This window comes from Engystomops pustulosus, chromosome 2 (assembly GCF_040894005.1).
Source record: "Engystomops pustulosus chromosome 2, aEngPut4.maternal, whole genome shotgun sequence".
Lineage (NCBI taxonomy): Eukaryota > Metazoa > Chordata > Amphibia > Anura > Leptodactylidae > Engystomops > Engystomops pustulosus.
In genome coordinates this window covers 183,842,317-183,863,030 of record NC_092412.1, presented here as the reverse complement: position 1 = coordinate 183,863,030, position 20,714 = coordinate 183,842,317, and the positions used below count along the sequence as shown (strand labels likewise).

General features: G+C 44.3%; 1 protein-coding gene across 1 annotated transcript in view; it reads right to left on the bottom strand.

The window, feature by feature from the left end:
- Positions 1-4,546, bottom strand: part of KLHDC8A (kelch domain containing 8A) — a 33,377-nt gene extending 28,831 nt beyond the window's left edge. Inside the window, exon 1 of the mRNA XM_072137519.1 lies at positions 4,124-4,546. The gene's annotated coding sequence lies outside the window, so the exon portion shown is untranslated. The remainder of the gene's footprint in view (positions 1-4,123) is intronic.
- Between the last annotated feature and the right edge of the window lie 16,168 nt (positions 4,547-20,714).

The following is a 20,714-nucleotide window of genomic DNA, read 5'->3' as shown; positions in this document are numbered from 1 at the left end:
GTGGTGTGGTTGTGTGGATAACTTACACTGAACAGAGATATTATATAATTTGAGCAGATCATATTATTGGCAATAGGATTGGATGACATATATTCATGACGGCAGTGAACTGTCTCTTAATTGCTATTGAGGTACATGATGTTTGTTCAGCCAAAAGGTAAGCACTAGAAGAGGTCAAGTGGCTTCTTCACCTATGGCACAGCTGTATATAGGCTTCGCTTCACTTGAAGCAAATGTTTTGTTCACAGCCCTTACTCCGCATGTACTCTCTACATAAAAAAGGCTAATAGACTGCCAACTTGCACCCAGGTCACATAATCTAGTGTCCCGAGATGATTTCGCCTGACCGACACGCTTCTAGTTAACAGGAGGAAAATAAAATTTGTGATGTTTTAAGTTGCATTGTTAATGGTATGTTTTAACCATTTTGAAACTCTACGTTGATCTGTTAAGATGGGTGTCAACCCAAGACGTGTGATCCTCCAGCTATTGCTCAGCCAACAATTAAACCCAGGAAACATTACAGATGTAAATTCTAGTAGTGATATGAATCTCTTTCATTATACACTGAACCTATTCCCAGCTCTTGTGAGTTAGATATATGCTGTAGAAGGTTGTGATAGTAACTTGTACACCATCATTTGATCATAATCAATTCATCATGACTTGACAGTGTAACAGGGAAAATATGTTACTCCAGGATGTAATGACTGGGATGTCGAACAGGTAAGACAAAGGGAGAGTTCTCCAACCTAGATGACACAGTAGAAACAGTAGTAATGAGACATGGCCTAATTCTGTTTGATCTTGGATCTACCGCTTTTACATAAACCTTGAACAGCCAAAGCGACAATTTTATTTGAAACACTACCTATGCCTAAGGGTAACCACAAATCACAGGCCACTGTCCTATGCATGGGGTGATTTTCCTGGCATATGTGTTGGATTACTTGATGTAAAAACAAAAAAAGTTTAAAACCATGACATGCAATTTTAGCAAATGTTGAGGGTGATAAGAATGTTAGATGTCAATTGTCCTATCTTTGTATTCTTGAAGTGACAAGCCACTGCCAGAGGTCCCAGATGTATATGCTTATATCAGCAACTTGAAACAGTGATCTGTCTTATGTGCAGAGTTTAAAATACAAGTGTACAAAAAATTTCCAAAGTATTACAATATTTTCATTAAACATTACAGAGAGCTGGGATTCATCAATCCCCTTGCCACAGCAAAATTGCAGCAGAAAATGCATCAGAAAGCACCAGTTTTGGGCTGGACATTCTGCAATGTGTGTAGTTCCCCCTACAATACATTTTAAAAGGTCACACTATCTGATTTGGGGTCACTCATTTAAGGAGACATTCGTATTTGTCCAAAAAGTTTTTAGATCTATAAAGTGCTATCTAAAATGCTATTATAAATGTAAGCTGTAACACTAAGCCTTAAAATAAATGTAGAATTCCATTTGTCACAGTTGGAAGCTGCTTAACAGAAAGAAAGAATGCAGCCGCAAACTTTAACTGCAAGTTTATGTCAGCGTCCTGTTTGTACTTGGCCGACGCTGGTTCATGATGGGAACCATTCACATATTTTATCCTTTGGCTTTTATTAACATTGGGACTTTCTTGAACTTCCTCATCTGGTTACACAAAATTAAAAATTAAATAGGTTATTCCTCCTAATGAGATCTTTGTGATCATTTTATGATTGCTGAGATAACAGTCTTATAAATCTTTCCTGTTAGAAATAATTATTGTACCCTTTGATTATGACAATTAAAATAGCAACACACATGAAATGCTGCTGTAAGGGAAAGGACAACGATGCAAAGGTAGGACAAACAAGGACAGTGAAATCTAAAGCTTAACATCCCCAATTGTCCCTACCTAATTGCCCATGCTAGCCTAAGCAGCAGGCTACAATTGCTCAACATTTCCTTTCTGTGCCATAGTGAAATAACAGTTTTACAATTTGGGGTCAAAACCAAGAGGATAATGTAGAACAGAATCTAGAGACTTGGCTGGTCAGAATGCAGGCAAAGGATCAAAGAATCCAACATATGGAAGTCCAAAAAATTCCTAGTAGGCTCTAGGGAAGATTTAGAGCAGTGATGGCGAACCTATGGCACTGGTGCCAGAGGTGGCACTCAGAGCCCTTTCTGGGGGCACTCAGGCCATCAACCTAGGACAGAGTTCATGAAACAGGAACAAATCCATTAAATCTTCCTGTAGTCCTAGGCAACTTATGAGATGCTGCGCTCAGCACTATTTACAGCAACACTTCATTGACTGTTGGGAACTGCTTGAAAAGTGAGAAGGTGTTGAAAGAACTGCATTATCTTTGGAGGTCCTCCTGCAGGACCCACCATTCTTCCTAAACAGAGGCACCGTGGAAAGAAGCTACAATGATAGTCTGAATTTGCCCATCTTGTTTCAACTGTATTGGTGGCCTCAGGCGGCCGATACATTAAAGAAGTGGAAGAACAGGTAGCAATAAGTTACTGCTTAAAATGGCACATCAGGGTAAATAAGTGGATTTTGGTTGTAGTTTGGGCACTCGGTCTTTAAAAGGTTCGCCATCACTGACTTAGAGCAAGCACTGGGAATTGGGCAGACAAGACTGCATCCCTAATCAAAGTTAACAGGAGACAGATAGGTGTAATGGAAATTAATTAAAATAGGCAGAGTTCAGACTAGTGCAGGACAGAATGCAAACCAGATACAAAATCAAGCGACATTACGTCTTCTGCTTTGCCTTATGAGCAGAGGATGAGGTTGAAGCACGAACAGGTACAGATGTTAGAAGACGCCCTTTAAATCACAAAGTTTAAATGACAAACTATACCTCCACTCCCTAGACAGCTCTGTAGGTCTGGACATACAGTCACACTATGTGTGTTATTTACTTATTATTATGGACTTTTCCTGCATTGAATGGACTCTTTTAAAGTATGATATAAATATGTATGTGCTTGAGGAAAAGTAAAAAAGTTTGTAATTTAGTCTGTTGCTATTTTGAATTTTTTTATTATGTGAAGCTCCTTTGAAACACACCTTAGTCAAATGCTAATATAAGCTTTAAACTATGGACTGCCCTTTGATTATGACTACAGGGATATTGTAGAAAATTGCTATAATCAATAGTGTAAAAAGAAGCCTGACAGATATCTGACTGCAAATAGGGTTAAACTGAAAGTGTGTAGAAGCATAGTCATTATTAAATCAGGGGGATCCACAGCTCATCAGCAATGGATAAAAACTGGCAGAATCGTGCAGAGCAATATCTCATTAGATAGCTGAAGTTCCTGGTGTTGCACCTATAGCATCCTCTTGCTTTTATTATAGGAAACTTCTCTAGTGAATCTTTTAAGAAGTGAAAACCACATATAATACAAGAAGGGTTCAGGAACATGTCAAAGCCGCCACAACAAAGTGTAGGTGTTAATGGCATTCACCCATACCGAGATAGTGATGCCAAGAACAGCTTGGGCTCATCTAATCTGCTTTCATCCTACCGACTAAAACATCAAACCATGTTTAATCCTACGTCTTTATTCAGGAAAGCCTGCTGTCTAGATTTCACTATTGGTTTCTCCTTAACCACAAAGTATGGGAAATCTTACTGCAAATGAAATGTATGCATGATTATAATTTTTGTTTACCAGGAAAAACAATTTATTATTGCATCATTAAAACTCAAAGATTTATAGGTCTATTGTGACTATATTATACCATCTACAAAGCTTCTCTCAGCATCATAAGCGTAATCTAGAATTACTTAGCATCTGTTTAATTAGCATTATGTCATCTCTATAATAGGAAGCATTTCTTTTTGAGAAATCCAGTGATGTTTTGTCCCAGATATCCGAGAACTGTTAGATAGCCTTGGGTCTGAAGGGCAGCTAGTAAGAACATTTGGCTGGTCGCATACCATTGTCTGAAAACGGAAATTAAATTGTCTACTAATTAAATGGTTAGAAGGCACCGTAATGGGTTTGTATCCATGATACCGAAGGTGACAAAGCCAGCAGGCTACATGATTCTAGCGATGCCCTCAATTTAATGCATAGCAAAATGTTTAGTACTGTGAAAGTAGGGGTTAATACAAAATCACTGAACTCACCGTGTTCCCCAGTGTGATCAGTTTTCTGGATTCTGTCGCCAAGTTTGATCCTAAGAAAGTCCAAATCCGCTGGTTTTCTCAGAGCCTGCCTCTCCCAATATTGTGTTCCTCTCCTCTGAAAGCTAACATGCCTGCTCTCCCTCTCAGCATGCTTCCTGCCAGTCCCCTTATTCCTCACATGCATCCAACGTTGTGAAATCTCTGCTTTTTTTTCCTCCCTCCTCGCAGCCCTTAGGGAATGACATAAGCTGTGATTGAAGAATGCTTCAGACAGGAGAAATGCCTAGAGAGAAGGAGAATGCACAAGCAAATGAATAGTCCATTCCTCAAGAAAGGTCCATGATGCCAATAGATGGAACGATTTTAGTTACAAACGACAAGCAATCTGATATAATTACATCTCTAATAGATTGACTGATGGAAACATGACTGTTGTATGGAGGACAATGATTCCTATGCTTTTATGAGCTGGTAGTATGTCACTTGTGGAGGTAAGGCTCTGAAAATAGCACATCCCTGCTCCATTTTTATCCAACAGTTATTTCTGAAAGCTGAAAATAATAAAACAATTAAATCCGGTTAGGAATGAGAATGCCCTACCCCATACACATACAGTCAGTTACTCTATGCACAGAAGGACTCTCCTAGTAGCCCTATAGGATGTACCGACTGTTTGCACACAGTTCTACTTCAGCTTCTATACAGTATACAGTGGGGGTCATTTACTAAGGGCCCGATTCGCGTTTTCCCGACGTGTTACCCGAATATTTCCGATTTGCGCCGATTTTCCCTGTATTGCCCCGGGATTTTGGCGCACGCGATGGGATTGTGGCGCATCGGCGCCGACATGCACGCGACGGAAATCGGTGGGCGTGGCCGAAAGATAACCCGACGTATTCGGAAAAACCGCCGCATTTAAAAACCGAAAATGTGTCGCTTGGGACGCGCTTACCTTCACTTGGTCCGGGTCGGTGAATTTCAGGGCATCCGGATGCTTTTCAGCGCAGCAGCGCCACCTGGTGGACAGCGGAGGAACTACCTTAGTAAATCCCGGCCGGACCCGAATCCACCGCAGAGAAGGCGCCGCTGGATCGCGAATGGGCCGGGTAAGTAAATCTGCCCCAGTATGTCACATTGATTTTATCTGTTTTTGGTAAAATTTCCATCAGTCACACTTTGAGAAGGGGACTATTTATAGCAGACTCTAAAGGTTTTAACTGCTGCTGCGTTAAATCCTCAAGGTTCAACCACAGAGTAGTCAACACTTAATGGAGCAAACATGAGGTAGTGAACTCTATATATAGTGTTAGTACCAGATAAAAGAATAGAGAAGCAATAATAACTAGTGGGGTTCCAGGAAGGCAATGTTGACCAGTTGTCACCTACTGCTCAGGGCACTGCAGAGTGAAAATGAGTACAACTAGTGAGGAGGTTTACAAAACAAAGTTCTTAAGTATCAGATTTTGGTTGTAACTTGTACAAAAAATGGTCTTACATGACTTGTGCCACATTTGTCAAGTTCTTAAGGTACTTTAAGCTTTGCTACATGTGCAAGGAAACGTAGTGGCATGTTAACTTTGCTACAATCTTTGCTTTTTGTCTGTAAAGTTCGTGCTGTTTCAAGTTTTCTGATACTGTTTGCCAACCACCTCATGGATGCAACCATGACGTAACTCTAGGGCAGATTCATACCATTCTATTTTTTCACACGAGTGATTTTTCACTGAAGCCATTTGGGCTTATGGACACACTGATGCCTCAATGAACCATTCTTTGCAATGATATTTCAATACTTCAGTTTTCTCCACTGATCAGTAGTAAATGGAAAATATTTAGAGCCATGTCCTGTTATGTTCACTAACAACATTGAGGATCATTTACTAAGGGCCCGTTTCGCGCTTTCCCGAAGTGTTACCCGAATATTTCCGATTTGCGGCGATTTCCCCTGAATTGCCCCGGGATTTTGGCGCACGCGATCGGATTGTGGCGCATCGGCGCCAGCATGCACGTGATGGAAATCGGGGGGCGTGGCTGAACGGATTTGGAAAAACCGCCGCATTTAAAAAAAATTATGTGTCGTGAAAATTGCACTTACCTTCACCCAGCCCGGCTCGGTGTATTCCAGTGCGTTCCGATGCTCTTTAGCGCAGCAGCACCACCTGGTGGACGGCGGAGGAACTACCCCGGCCGGACCCGAATCCAGCGCAGAGAACGCGCCACTGGATCGCGAATGAGCCAGGTAAGTAAATCTGCCCCATTGAGTCAGTGGGAAAAAAAAGTGTGAAAAAGCACATTGAAAAGGGTCTGTATGTGTCCATAAGCCCAAATGGCTTCAGTGAAAAATCACCAATGTGAAAAATTGCAGCAGTGTGAAAACACCCTTAGGCACCGTAGTACGAGGGGCATACGTCGGTGCCCAGGAGAGGAGGAGAGGGTGAGCGCTTCTCACCCCGCCCCTCTCCATAGTGATATATAGCACACCAGCGCCGTGTTCCGGGGAGAGATAGGACATGTCCTATCTATCTCCCTGCTACGGAACAGTACGGTGCCGCTCCCATATGGTGCCGTTCGCCCATTGCCGTCTATGGGGCCCGTATATACGTCCCCTCTACGTCAGTGTGAATGTAGCCTTAGGAAGTAGTAGTATATCAACCCCAATAACTAACACAGGCACTAATGCAAAGCTGATTCATGTAAAGAGCCAAGCCCCCAGGGTGCCCATACTAACCTACCCCCAATTAACCCATTGACAAAATAGTTTGAATGGTCACTCAGTTTATCAATTCTGATAGATGTAAGAAGGGATTGCTAGGGGTGTGGCTTGTCATGGGCCATATTTATCTTGTAACAGCTGTATAAAAGTAAGGGTAGAGGTCAGATCTGGTGTATGGCTTACGTCTGCCTTACTGCATTTGTTAGTGTTATAAATATTAATCATGAACGAGAGGCATATTTTGCAGACATTGCTTATACTTCTTTTGCAGATCTAAATCTGTCTCCTTGGCACACAAAGAAAGAACATTAGAACAAAAATGTAATTTTATATGCATTTTTAATTCATTAAAGGCAGAAATACAAAATTAGATAAGAGTATGGCTTTATCATTTATTTTAATACATACCTATCTACAAGACGATGGGGACAATAGAGAAGAACAAATGTCCTCCTGACAGAAAAGACATTGTGCCACCAACTCCTATAAGGTCCATTACATGTATTATTTCTGCTTGCAGTTGCCACTAGTATCAGGTCAAGAAGGGGGGAAGGAGTGCAATCCCTGATGTGAATACCCTTATCCCCAGCTGTCCCTGCTTAATTGGCACCCACTCTAGTTGTTGTAAATAGAGTGACACGTGGCGCCTTACAGTGAGGGTTGGTATGTGTGGTTGGTTGTATATAGTCAAGAACGGACTGCAACGTACCCCGTGACCATCAGTGTATGGCTGGCGGTATGGAATGTGTTCAGGGGAAAAAAGAAACAAACCAGTATAATACATGCACTATCCCTAAGACTGCTATGAAGTAGGAAGTCGAAGAATTGGTAAATGGGTAAGTATTTTTATTTGTTTTAGGACAACGGGTTTTGAGGAAGAATTGTCCTCTTCATCAGGTTCACAAGAATGTAGAATGGTTGCAGTGGAAGAAGACACATGTACTGAGGCACAAGGCTCAGAGTGATTTGATCATCAGGCTGACCTAGATGTTGTTACAGATGGTGTACCATCTAAGTAGCGCACTGAAGGATAGGAGAGGTACCGACTTGTTAGAAGTGGTGTGGCATGTGTCTCACTGCGCGCTGAAGTTGTCTCTATATACCAGTGCTTGTGAAACAGTGTAACTCTATGGAAGCTTCAGTAAAGCTCTTAGTTAGATAAAATACTTCCATTGACAGTAGGTAAGTGCATAGGCCAGTGGTAAAGATCATTGTATTTCTATGGCATGCTTGAGAGTAGAGATTGTAGGTTCCAACTCTCAAAAAACAATTGATTAAATAACAATAAATAATTTAGAGACCTTGTGTCAGGGGAAGCCCTTAGAGATGTAGAAATACAATATGTCCACAGGTGATGGCATTTCCTGATGACCTTGGTTCCTGCTGTGCAGACAGCCCAACACATCCTCTGCCTCCTCAGAGAGGATTTGCTTGCGGGACCCATTCAGAGCTTTAAAGTACCTATGTATATCCAGCAACCAGACTCGAGTGGGGGCTTTTTGTGCTGAAAAACTTGGCTTATACTCAAGTATATACATTATATTCAGAAAAACTAGAGGGATATAAAAGGCGAAAAGGAGTGGAATAGTGAATTATTACAATTCACAATAACTACAGTAATGTTCCTGAGATTACCAAAGTTATGGTACCTGTATTTATGTTTCAACAGGTTTATTGATGATGTCACAAAATATTACAGTATGGAGGAGAAGTATCCTAACAATGGTTATTATCAATAAAAGATATGAAAGATGAAAAACAGATAGCATCTAATGCAGTGATGGCAAACCTTTTAGAAGCCAAGAGCTTAAACTACAACCAAAACCCACATATTTTTTTTGATGCGACAATTTAATCAGTAACTTATTACTCCCTACTCTGTCACATGTTTAAATTGTATAGGCACCTGATGACACAAATACAGTAGAAAGAAGGAGAAGTTGTTTTGATTATCATTGTAGCTTCCTTTTAGGGTCCTTGACTGTCTGGGACTGTAAGATGCCTTGAGTCCTGTCTGGCGAACTCTGTGCTGGGTTAATGGCATTGGTGCCCATAGAGAGGGCTCTGAGTGCCACCTCTGGCACCCGTGCCATAGGTTCGCCACCACATATCTTAAACATTTACAGTGGGGAAAAAATTATTTAGTTAGCCACCAATTGTGCAAGTTCACCCACTTAAAAGATGAGAGAGGTCTATTTTTAAAGAATTTATTTGCAAATTTTGGTAGAAAATAAGTATTTGGTCATTAACAAAAGTTAATCTCAGTACTTTGTTATATATCCTTTGCTGCCAATGACAGACGTAGGTCTTCACAATGTTGGCACACAGTGTTGCTGGTATGTTGGCCCATTTCTCCATGCAGATCTCTTCTAGTGATATTTTAGGGCTGTCACCGGGCAACATGGACTTGTAACTCTCTCCAAAGGTTTTCTATGTGGTTGAGATCTGGAGATAGGCTAGGCCACTCCAGTACCCTGACTCCCTTTTTGCCCTAGCAGTGTGCTTAGGATCATTGTCATGCTGAAAGAACCAGCCACGTTTAATCTTCAATGTCCTTCCTTGCTGATGGAAGGAGGTTTGCACTCAAAATCTTTACATGGCCCCATTCCTTCTTTCATTTAAATGGTTCAATCATCCTGCTCCCTTTACAGAGAAACAGCCCCAAAGCATGATGTTGCCAGCCCCGGCTTCACAGTAGCCATGGTGTTTTTTGGAAAGCAACTCTCCTTTTTCTGACAAAACAGTTCTACTTTGGTTTTATCTAACCATATGATATTCTCCCAATACTCTTCTGGAACATGCAAATGCTCTCTAGCAAACTTCAGACGGGCATGGATATGTACTGACTTAAGCAGGGGGACACGTCTGGCACTTGGTGTCGTAGTGTGATACTGATGGCAGCCTTTGTAACGCCTTTGGTCTCGGCCTTCTGCAGGCCATTTCCTGTGTGGTTGTGTGATTTTTGTTAACCGTTCTTGTGATTATTTTGACCCTAGAAGGTGAGATCTTGCGTGATTGCCCCTGATCTAGGGAGATTATGAGTAGTGATGTATGTCTTCCATTATCAGTAGTGCTGTATGTCTTCTTTTTATGTCTTGATAACAAGTTCAAACAGGAGCCATCACTGCAGGTAATGAGTGGAGGACAGAGGAGCCTCTTAAAGAAAGTCTGTAAGAGCCAGAAATCTTGCTTGTTTGTCGGTGACCAAATACTTATATTCCACTATAATTTGCAAACAAATTAAAAAAAAATAAGACCTGATTTTCTGGACTTGTTATTACATGTGGTCTCTCATAGTTGAGGTTTACCTACAATGTCAATTACAGGTCTCTCACCTTTTTAAGAGGGAGAACTTGCACAATTGGTGGCTGACCAAATACTTTTGTTGCCAACTATAAATAAACGTTTATGCATAGAGAAACTGATGTGTACCTCTTACCCATGTTAGATGTCACACTGCTGGCGCCCCTAAGCATGTTTCATGGATGTAAGTCTGCTTAGGGGGTGTGTCAATCCGGTCCTAGCTGATGCTTATATACTACTCCAATGTACAACATCAGTACACTCATGTAGCCGCATGTAACAAAAATCATGTAAAGTCTCTATACAACAGAAGAAAAACGTGGCCGTTGCGCCAAAAGTGGAGCATGCCCCGTTTCCGACCACGCTCCATGTTATAACATGAACCAGAATCCCCCACGCAGGACAGGGGCCATGGCCAAACACTCTGAGACGCATTGGAATGGTCAGTCCCTCCATCAACGTCACTGCACATACACACCAGATCACCACGATCTATGGATACTTTGAACTTACCTTGTACTTCACCTTCATTAATAAAAGGACTTTCGCACAGATTGGCATATTTTCTTCTATCCGACGATCTTAAATACAAGCATAATAATAAATATAGGGAAAGTTTTAAATACTAAAATGTATTCAATGTAAGCGTAATAATAAATATAGGGAAAATATTAAACACTAATATTTAGTATACAAGGAGAATAATAAATATGGGGCAAATGATACAAATGAGGGTAGGGGGAGGGGACCTTATACTCATCAGTATTGGTACAAATTCCCTCTTTTCTCCAGCCTCATCTTGATTAGCCTAATTGAGCTAGAGTGTTATCAACAGCCAGGACACTTCAAAGCCATGTGTCCCCAGTGCCAGAAGGGCTTGGTACCATTCCTGACACCATCGCCTGTTTTGTGTCTGGGTGGGGGTGGTGGGAGGTCCCGTGGTAACTTGCAGCCCGTCACCATAGGCCAGACCGTGGGACTGAGAGACACTGGGCTGAGTTGACCCTTGTAAAGCCTGATGTCACAGTTACAAGCGTGATCCTCGGTACGGATCGCGGGTGCACCCATGCCTGCTGCCGCGGTCCCCACTCCCCCAGGTCCATACTCACCTCACCTGGCTTCGGACTCCATGACGATCCCGTCCTGGTCCCACACCGGCTTCCTCCGAGGCCTCGCAGCTGCTTCCTGCCGGGGCCGTGCGCTCACGATGCTAGGGCACGCGCGCCCGACTGTTCAGGAATTTAAAGGGCCAGCATCTTCTTTATTGGCGCTGGCATCCCGGCTCTGCTATATAGCCTGGCGACTCCCAGCATTCCCAGCCGGATCTTCATGTCCTGTTACTGAAGGGAAAGCCCTGAGCGTTTCCAGACACCTCCGTGTATTCTGTGATTCCCGTGTTCCCATGTATTCTGTGATTCCCGTGTTCCTGTGGTGATTCCTGTGTTCCCGAGTACTCGTGTTCCATTATCCTGTGGCAGTCCTGTACTCCTGTGGTGGTCTGGCTATCCTGTGGCGGTCCGATATCCTAGTGGTCTTCCGAGGTCCTGCCAGCCGTCCTGCCGATGTCCCGCCAGCCGTCCTGCCGTGGTCCTACCATCCTGAGGTCCTGCCATCCCGTGGTCCTGCCTGCCCTGTGTCCCTACCTTGGCAGCGACCACGGGCCTAGTCACACCCGTGAAGCGACCTGGTGGCTTCCCGCAGCAAGACCATCCAGCTTTGCGGCGGGCTCTGGCGAAGACCAGGAATCCACTTAGACTCAGCTAAGTTGCGGCTAGCATCTTTATCCCCCGCGGTGGACCAAGGAGTCCACAAGACTTTAGTCCTAAGGGACTATTCCCCATAGACTGTGACAGTAAGATCCGGCCATGGACTCCGCCAAGGTCATGATCTCTGCAAAAGCCATGGACAGTGTCAAGGATCCGCACCAGCTTCTGGGTGACCTTCCCAGCACTATTGCCCAGCAGTCCCAAGAGATTGCTGCGCAAAAAGAACTCTTGGACTAACTCGAAGCCAATCTTCCTATGATTGCCTCCCAGCAGCAGGTCCTGCAACTCCTCCTGTTGCTTCTGTTTCCCAGCCATGTTTTTCAGCAAAAGAGACTGGACACAAACATTTTTTGCCTGACAAATTTGATGGCAATCCCAAATTTAGCAGGAGATTTGTTTCCCAGTGTTTGCAGCACCTGGAACTGATGTCCACCCAGTCCACCACTGAACGCACTAAGTTGGCATTTGTTTTTTCTTTGCTCACTGGAGAGGCGCTGGACTGGGCTACTCTTCTATGGGATAGTGGTGACCCAGACATGGTTACCCATACCAAGTTCCTGACAAAAATCCAGTCCAGGTTTGAACCACCTCAAGTTCGGCTGCTTCGCCTCTAATGCCTGGTCCCGGTGTCCCCAGTGTCTCTGCAGCCTCCCAGAGCTGCTCCCGTGACTCTGCAGCTTCCCAGAGCTGCTCCCGTGACTCCGCAGCTTCCCAGAGCTGCTCCTTGGACTCCCCCGCTTCCCAGAGCTGCTCCCGTGACTCTGCAGCTTCCTGCAGCTGCTCCAGTGGCCCTGCAGCATCCCGCAGCTGCTCCAGAGACTCTGCAGCTTGCCAGTGCTGCTCCAGAGACTCCGCAGCTTGCCAGTGCTGCTCCAGAGACTCCGCAGCTTGCCAGTGCTGCTCCAGAGACTCCGCAGCTTGCCAGTGCTGCTCCAGAGACTCCACAGCTTGCCAGTGCTGCTCCAGAGACTCCGCAGCTTGCCAGTGCTGCTCCAGTGGTGCCTCAGCAGCTTGCCAGTGATGCTCCAGCGGCTCTCCAGAAGTCACCCCAGTCTCCGCAGCTTGCCAGTGCTGCTCCGACGGCTCTCCAGAAGTCGCCTCAGCCTCCGCAGCTTCCTAGAGCTCAACCGGCGTCCCCTGAGGCCGCTCCAGAGTCTCCCCTGAGGCCGCTCCAGAGTCTCCACCGGCCTCCCATGAGGCCGCTCCAGAGTCTCCAATGGCCTCCCCTGAGGCCGCTCCAGAGTCTCCACCGGCCTCCCCTGAGGCCACTCTAGAGTCTCCACTGGCCTCTTCTGATGCCGCTCCAGAGTCTCCACCGGCCTCCCCTGAGGCCGCTCCAGAGTCCCCACCGGCCTCCCCTGAGTGCCACTTCAGCCTCCAGCCAGAAGACTTCTCAAGATACCATTGGCTTGGTACATGCCAGCTCCAAGCACCACAAGGTTGGTCCTGTCTCTACTGTTCCTGCTCCACTCCTCAGGTGTTCTGTCACCGTGAAAAATTGAAGGAGGTGAAGGAAGAAGAAGAGGCTAAAGAAGAAGAGAAGAGGGGCCCTAAGGGGGGGTACTTTCACGGTCCTGCTGCCGCGGTCCCCACTTGCCCAGGTCCATACTCACCTTACCTGGCTCCGGACTCCACAAGATCCCATCCTGGTCCCACGCCGGCTTCCTCCGAGGCCGCGCTCCTGCTTCCTGCTGGGGCCGCGTGCTCACGATGCTAGGGCGCGAACCCGACTGTTCAGGAATTTAAAGGGCCAGCGTCTTCTTTATTGGCGCTGGCATCCCGGCTCTGCTATATAGCCTGGCGACTCCCAGCATTCCCTGCCGGATCTCTATGTCCTGTTACTGAAGAGAAAGCCCTTCGAGTTCCTGAGGGTTTCCAGACGCCTCTGTGTATTCTGTGATTCCTGTGTTCCCGTGTATTCTGTGTTTCCAATGTTCCTGTGGTGATTCCCGTGGTGTTTCCGAGTCCCCGTGTTCCGTTATCCTGTGGCGGTCCTGTTACACCTGTGGCGGTCCTGTACTCCTGTGGCTGTCCTGTACTCCTTTGGCGGTCTGGTTATCCTGTGGCTGTCTGGTATCCTAGTGGTCTTCCGAGGTCCTGCCAGCCGTCCTGCCAGCCGATCTGCCGAGGTCCTGCCTGCCCTGCACCCGTGAAGCGACCTGGTGGCTCTGGCCAGGAGTCCACTTAGACTCTGCTCCCGGGTTGCGGCTAGCATCTTTATCCCCCCCCGGTGGTCCAAGGAGTCCACAAGAGTTTAGTCCTAAGGGACTATTCCCCATAGACTGTGACACCTGGAGGTGTCCCCACAGGATTTGATACCCTCACTTTTTCCAGAATTGGAGGAACTGAACCGGCACTGCCCATTGCCGAGGTGTATTTAGACCAGTGTGTGGGGAGGGGAGGTGGGGGTATCATCTGATATTCCTGTGAGTGTCCTGCTGTGAACAGACTTGAAACGGCTAGTGTCACAGTATGTGACCCCGGAATCATCAGAGACTGATCCCTCAGACCGAAATATCCAGACTGTAATTTACAATGTATTTGATGATTCTGTCAGTGTTGTTGAAATGTTCAATGATGATATTAATGTGTGTGACATACATACTGCCAGGAATGTAGGGGTGGGTGCTGTCATGGGTCCGACTTTGTCCTTGGGGTAGGAGACCATCCCAGCAGAGGGTCAGGCTGCTTTAGGGATTCTGGATCCCTGTTTTCCTCTGAGACTCCTAGTGTAGGGAGTGACAAGGGGCTAACAGCTTCAGGGGGAGGGCTTGTAGGCAAGGAAGGAAGAATGCTTAGTAATACAAATTACCTTAATATTTTGTACTCTGCTAAATGTATATATAGCTATAGTGTGCACTTAAGGCTGAAAGTACATGCTACCGAGTTTACAGACCGGGCTTATATAAAATGAGAACTGGTGGCAGCTTATTTGGTTGATAAGGTTCTGTTTCACTGAGGCTAGTGAATGGGTCTTTCAGCCAATCAGGGTTGTGATTTATTGTAGTGCCATATCCGGAGGTTGTGTGGACAACTCTAACTTACTTTCTGCGCCTTCCAGAACCCTTGCGTTCTAGTAATGTCTAGAAAAGGATAATTACTTGACCTTGCATACCCCTCTGGGGTCCAAAATGTAACGTTTTCGTCAAAGAGGGAATAGTAGTATGTAATTATGTGGTCCAAAAGTTACATATACTGTATGATAAACACTATTTTATTTTATAACAAATATATTAATAGATGAATAAAAGACAAAAAACAATCCACAATAATATAATTAATAGTTCAATAAATACAATTTTTATGCAATATACTTTATACAACCTTTAGAATTCATGAAAAAACAATAAAATCCAGCATATAAAACCTTACGAAGTGACAATATACAGTTTATTATGTTCCAAATAATACAGTAATACATGTATCAATAAAACTCAGAACATCCACATATGCAACTATCGCTTTAGGCTCTTATCCACTACCTATAAGTAACCTAAATCCTCAAAATCGCAAAATGTCATCATTCCCCAACTGTCAATATTTGTTCTCTCCTTATCTTTTCAATCACCAATAAGTTTATAAATTATCATTCTTCTTGTCTGTAGGGCAAACAATGAAAGATTCCCATATTCATACATAAATCTGTTAGGAAACAGTGGTAGTGGACCCACTGGACCACCGCGGACAATGATGTAAGCTGAAACCTGGTAGAGGAGTCCAAGGAGTACCCGTTATTCACCAGAGCCTGCCGCAAAGTAGGTTGGATGTGCTACGGCGAGGTACCACCAGGTCGCTCCATAGACACGACTTTGTCTGTGGCGGCGGCCAAGGCATAGTACAGAGTCGCAAGGCAAAAATGTGGTTGGGTACAGGCAGGAGGTTGAGACAGGCAGCAAAGGATCAGAGTCAGGGACGTAGCGGTAGGTCAGGACAGGCTGTACAGGAGCGAAGTCAGGAATGGAATCGAGGTCACAACGGGAAATCAGTATCATCGCAAAGGGCAAGGAACACAGATTTCTCTCAGGCAAAGAAGCACAAAGATCTGGTAGGGGACACAGGAAGGGGCCAGTAATTTAACAGAATGGGCAGCCGGCCAGCGGCATGCTGGCCCTTTAAATCTCCCTAGGAGGCGGAGACGCATGCGCTGGACTGCTGGAACCAGCGCTGGATTGAATGCAAGATGATTCAGATCCAAGGATAGGACGACACTCGCTGATATGATCCACAATCTTTATTTGGCGTACAGGCAAGCATACATGTGAGGACGCCGAGGTCCAAAAGTTAACAGGCTGTTTCGCGCTACTAGCGCTTTGTCAAAACCACGAAGGCAAGATGAGACCGACAGAGGGGGTCCTGAGGAGCAGAGAGGGGCATGGGTGCACCTGTGACCCGGGACTTGGGTCACAGGAGTACCTGTAACAGTGCCCTCACTTTCTGCCTCTCCCTCTTCTGGGGCTGGAGGAATTTTTGCAGAAGTCCACGGTCCAAGATTTTGTCCTGAGGTTCCCAAGACCTCTCCTCAGGCCCGAACCCCTTCCAGTCAACAAACAAGAACCGCTTACCTCTTCATGTCCAGAACCTCCTTTACTTCGACATAATTGGAGTCAGCCTCAGGGGGAGGAACCTGCCAAGAGAAGAAGTTCAGGATGACTGGCTTTAGGAGAGATACATGGAAGGAGTTTGGGATGTGCATAGTGGGGGGAAGGCGGAGTTTATAAGCCACAGGATTAATGCGTTGTAGCACCTTGAATGGACCTAGGAAACATGCACCAAGTTTGTAGCCAAGGATCTTCAGCCAGACATACTTGGAGGACAGCTAACAAAGGCATATAGCCATAAGTCCAGCACAAAAAGGTGGAGAGGTAAAAGGATATTCTTTATTGTTCAAGGATTAAAAACCTCCATACAGGACATCACAGGCGGCGTCACAGGTCCGTGACGCCGCCTGTGATGTCCTGTATGGAGGTTTTTAATCCTTGAACAATAAAGAATATCCTTTTACCTCTCCACCTTTTTGTGCTGGACTTATGGCTATATGCCTTTGTTTGCTGTGTCTACGGTCATGCTCCTGACCGGTCCGTGCACATTAGGACAAGAGGGGTCGTCCTCATTTGTGGTGTGAGCCGGGGCTGGAGGTACTTGTTACCGACTGCATACTTTTTCTTTGTTACTGGAGGACAGCTACACTTTGTCATCTGGGGAAAAGATGGGAGGAGGCCTGCGTTTCTTGCTGTACCCTGGTCCCGTACCAAGGAAATCAAGTCATCTCCCAGACAGATTTCAGACCAACTCTTCCACGGACCAACTCTTCCACGACAGGAATGTCCGAAGGCACCTGAAGAAGAAGAGAAGGGCATGGACGCTGTCCATAGAAGATTGAATGGCAGACCTGGCAGAGGAACAAGGTGGGACATTTTGGAGAACCGGTCGGTTTCTACCCAGATGACGGTATTACCTGAAGAAAATGGAAGATTGTTGATAAAGTCCGTTACCACGTGAGTGCCCGGGCAGCTAGGTGTGGGCACAGGAACTGCATGAGCCCACAAAATCCCCTAATCCTTGACCAAATCTGGCCACCAGTAAAAACAGGAAATGCGGACAATAGAGCGTTGCACCCCTGGGTGCCCAGCCACACGAGAGAAATTTCCCCAAGTCAGTATCCTCTTCCGAAGGGCATGTCGCACGTAAGTCTTGCCAGGAGGAAGTTTCCGAAGGTCCACTGAAGCAACAAGAAACAGCTATTCAGGAGGAACAATATGTCTAGGAACCGGTACTTCCCCAATTACTTTCGAGGCATGAGAGAGGGCATCGGCCTTAATATTCTTCTCTGCAGGATGAAAATGTATCAATATGTTTAATCAGGAGTAGAAAAGGGACCAACAAGCCTTCAAGGATTGATGCGCTGAGCAGTCTGGAGATAAAGGAGATTCTAGTCATCTGTGTAGATACAGACTGGATGACTAGCTCCATCCAGATGATAACGCCATTCTTCCAAAGCTAGCTTTATGGCCAGAACCTATGGAATAATTGCTCACTGCAGCAGAGAAGGTCTTTGAGAAGAATCTGCAAGTGAGGGTTCGACTTTCTGAGTGAGAACGGCTCCAGCACCAACTGATGAGGCGTCAACCTCTAGAAGGCCTCTAAGGGTCTCTCAGTATCAAGCCAGGTCAGAAACGAAGCAGAGGCATAGGCAGACCTCAGCTTAGAGAAAGCTTCTTCAGCCACTGGAGGCCAGAGTTTTGGATTAGTGTTTTTCTTAGTCAGTGCCGGGGTGGTAGACACGAAAGAGGAGAAATGCAGTATAAACTGCTGGTAGTAGTTAGCAAAGCCCAGGAACTTCTGGATAGCACGTTGTCTTACTGGGCGAGGTCTTTGAAGTACCGCAAATAACTTGGCAGAATCTATCTGAATTCCCTTGTCAGAGATGATGTACCTGAGGAAAGGAAGACTTTTTTTGGTGGAATTGGCAGTTCTTGAGTTAGGCGATTGGCGTCTGAGGACTTGCCGTACATGGGACTGATGGGACTCAAGGTCCGTAGAGAACACCAGAATATCATCGAGATATATAATATATGTCTCGAATATAAACAGATATATAGCAAGTCTCTGAAAATGTTGTTGACAAACTCCTCAAATACAGCTGGAGCGTTACAGAGACTCAAAGTGTCCATCACGAATATTAAAGCTGGTCTTCCACTCATTGCCTTCGCGGATATGGATGAGGTTATACGCCCCACGTAGGTCTAGTTTGGTAAAGAACTTGGCTCCACTCAAGCGGTTGAAAAGTTCTATGATCAACAGGAATGGGTAGTGGTTCTTCACAGTGATTTTGATAATGCCGCAATAGTCCATGCATGGACGCAGAAATTGTCCCTGCTTTGTGTGTATGTGGGTTGTGTGGGTCAGTCCTTTGACAACTCTTATCCCTTCACCAAGTGCCAGGATTTCGAGCCCAGGAAAACTCTCAATGTCTTTAGGATTAGGGATGTCGAACTGACGCATTCCATTGCCAAGGTTTATTTTGCAGGAGGTTAATGTATCATTGAATATTCCTGCAAATGTTTTTCTAGTGACAGATTTGGGCAGCGAGTGTCCCAGTAAGTAGCCATGTTCTGATATCCCCCAGACCGATATACAACTCAATAAAATTGTAGAGTGATTGGTTAAAATGATTTTTATTGTATGAACATCACTAGGGGATAAAAATTTGAGAACTTTCTTTCATGGGCAAGCCCCTTTAAGCCTCTCCTAATATTGCTTTTCTCCAGAAGTGAGAAAAAAGATTACTTACTGGTAGACATGCAGAGTAACAGAAACCAGGGACACTGGATTTTTATACAATGAGATACAGTAATCCTATAATTTGTCTTCACATGGTGGTTTTCATGTACCTATTTCATTATTGACTCTGCTAAGGTGTCAGTTTCTATACAGGAAAGTGAGATACTATTTCCACAGCTTCTGTGGGCAGCAAAGTGACAAGGCAAACCCTTGGTGCTTTATGTAGTAGTTTATCCAGTATGTGATGATGAAAGAGGCCTCATATTATCTTCTGTAAAATCATATTTCCCAGGGGAATCAGAATTGGAAGAGTATCATGATTATCATGTATATTTACATTATGCATTTCATATTGTATTATTATTATATTTTATTGTTTATTTAAATATATGTATTACATATATTTACATCATGTATTATATCATCATGTATATTTAAATGATTGTAAATATATGCTAAAGGGGGAGTAGAGCCCATAGGCAAAGCACAAAATAGGCATAATCCATAGCTTTCTTTAGAACATCACACTACAGTCTCTGTATCAATTTGCCTTTGATATGAGCAGAGAGAAAAAATAAAAGGCCAAATGTAAATTCTGTATTGACTGATGATATTCTATAATTAATGTTGCCCTATATTCAAATGAAACACTCCCATAGGAAGAAGATAATAGAGCATCAAAATGGGCTGGTAGATCAGCTGCATCTCTTACTGCTTTTAATGCCCCTATAGTATAGTCTGTCATGTATGCTTCATAAAATTGGCACTTTTATAAAAAGCATATCCTTGCTAACAAAAAACAAATCTAAAGAACCGTTTAACCCCTTAGTGCACCATAAAGCAACTGTTTATTATCGATTTCAACTGCATATTATCAAAGCACCATGATGCTTAGTTTCATGATCAGAAAAGCACAGTTTCTGTAACACCTAACATCAGTGAAACCTTTAGTGTCGGATGTTTAACTCTATAAATGCTGCAGTAAACCAGGATAGCAACATCTATGAAGCTTGATATAGAAAGGGAGCTCCCTCGATCTATTTTTCCCCCCTTCAATGTGGACGTGAGGGGATTTTTTGACAGTACCGAGTTACCATAGCGATCAGTCTCAAGAAGACTTCGAAGTCTGCTATCTGTATCTTCCTAAAAGGTCATGCCATTGATGCAAAGACAGGTAAAATGTTTTATATTTCAAAGCATTGGTATGAACTCATTATTTTAAACAAATTGTAATATCTGATTTTCCCCTTTAAAAACAGAATAGTGTCTACCTTTTTCTTTCTAGAGTTTTGATTTTTTTTGTTCTAAAACTACCGTACTTGTTTTAAATCTCCCCGAGGTCTAATTTCCTATATTTGCCCTCGAAATTAGACTATGGAATACTACCCTCACTTCCAGTGATGCCTTGTGAACAAGTAAATTGAATAAGTAAATTAACTCTTTGCAATGAGTTCAAAAAAGTCTGAAAATATATCATTAATAAAAAAGTTCTATTGAATAAAATTCTTACCGTATGTACTTGTGTAGA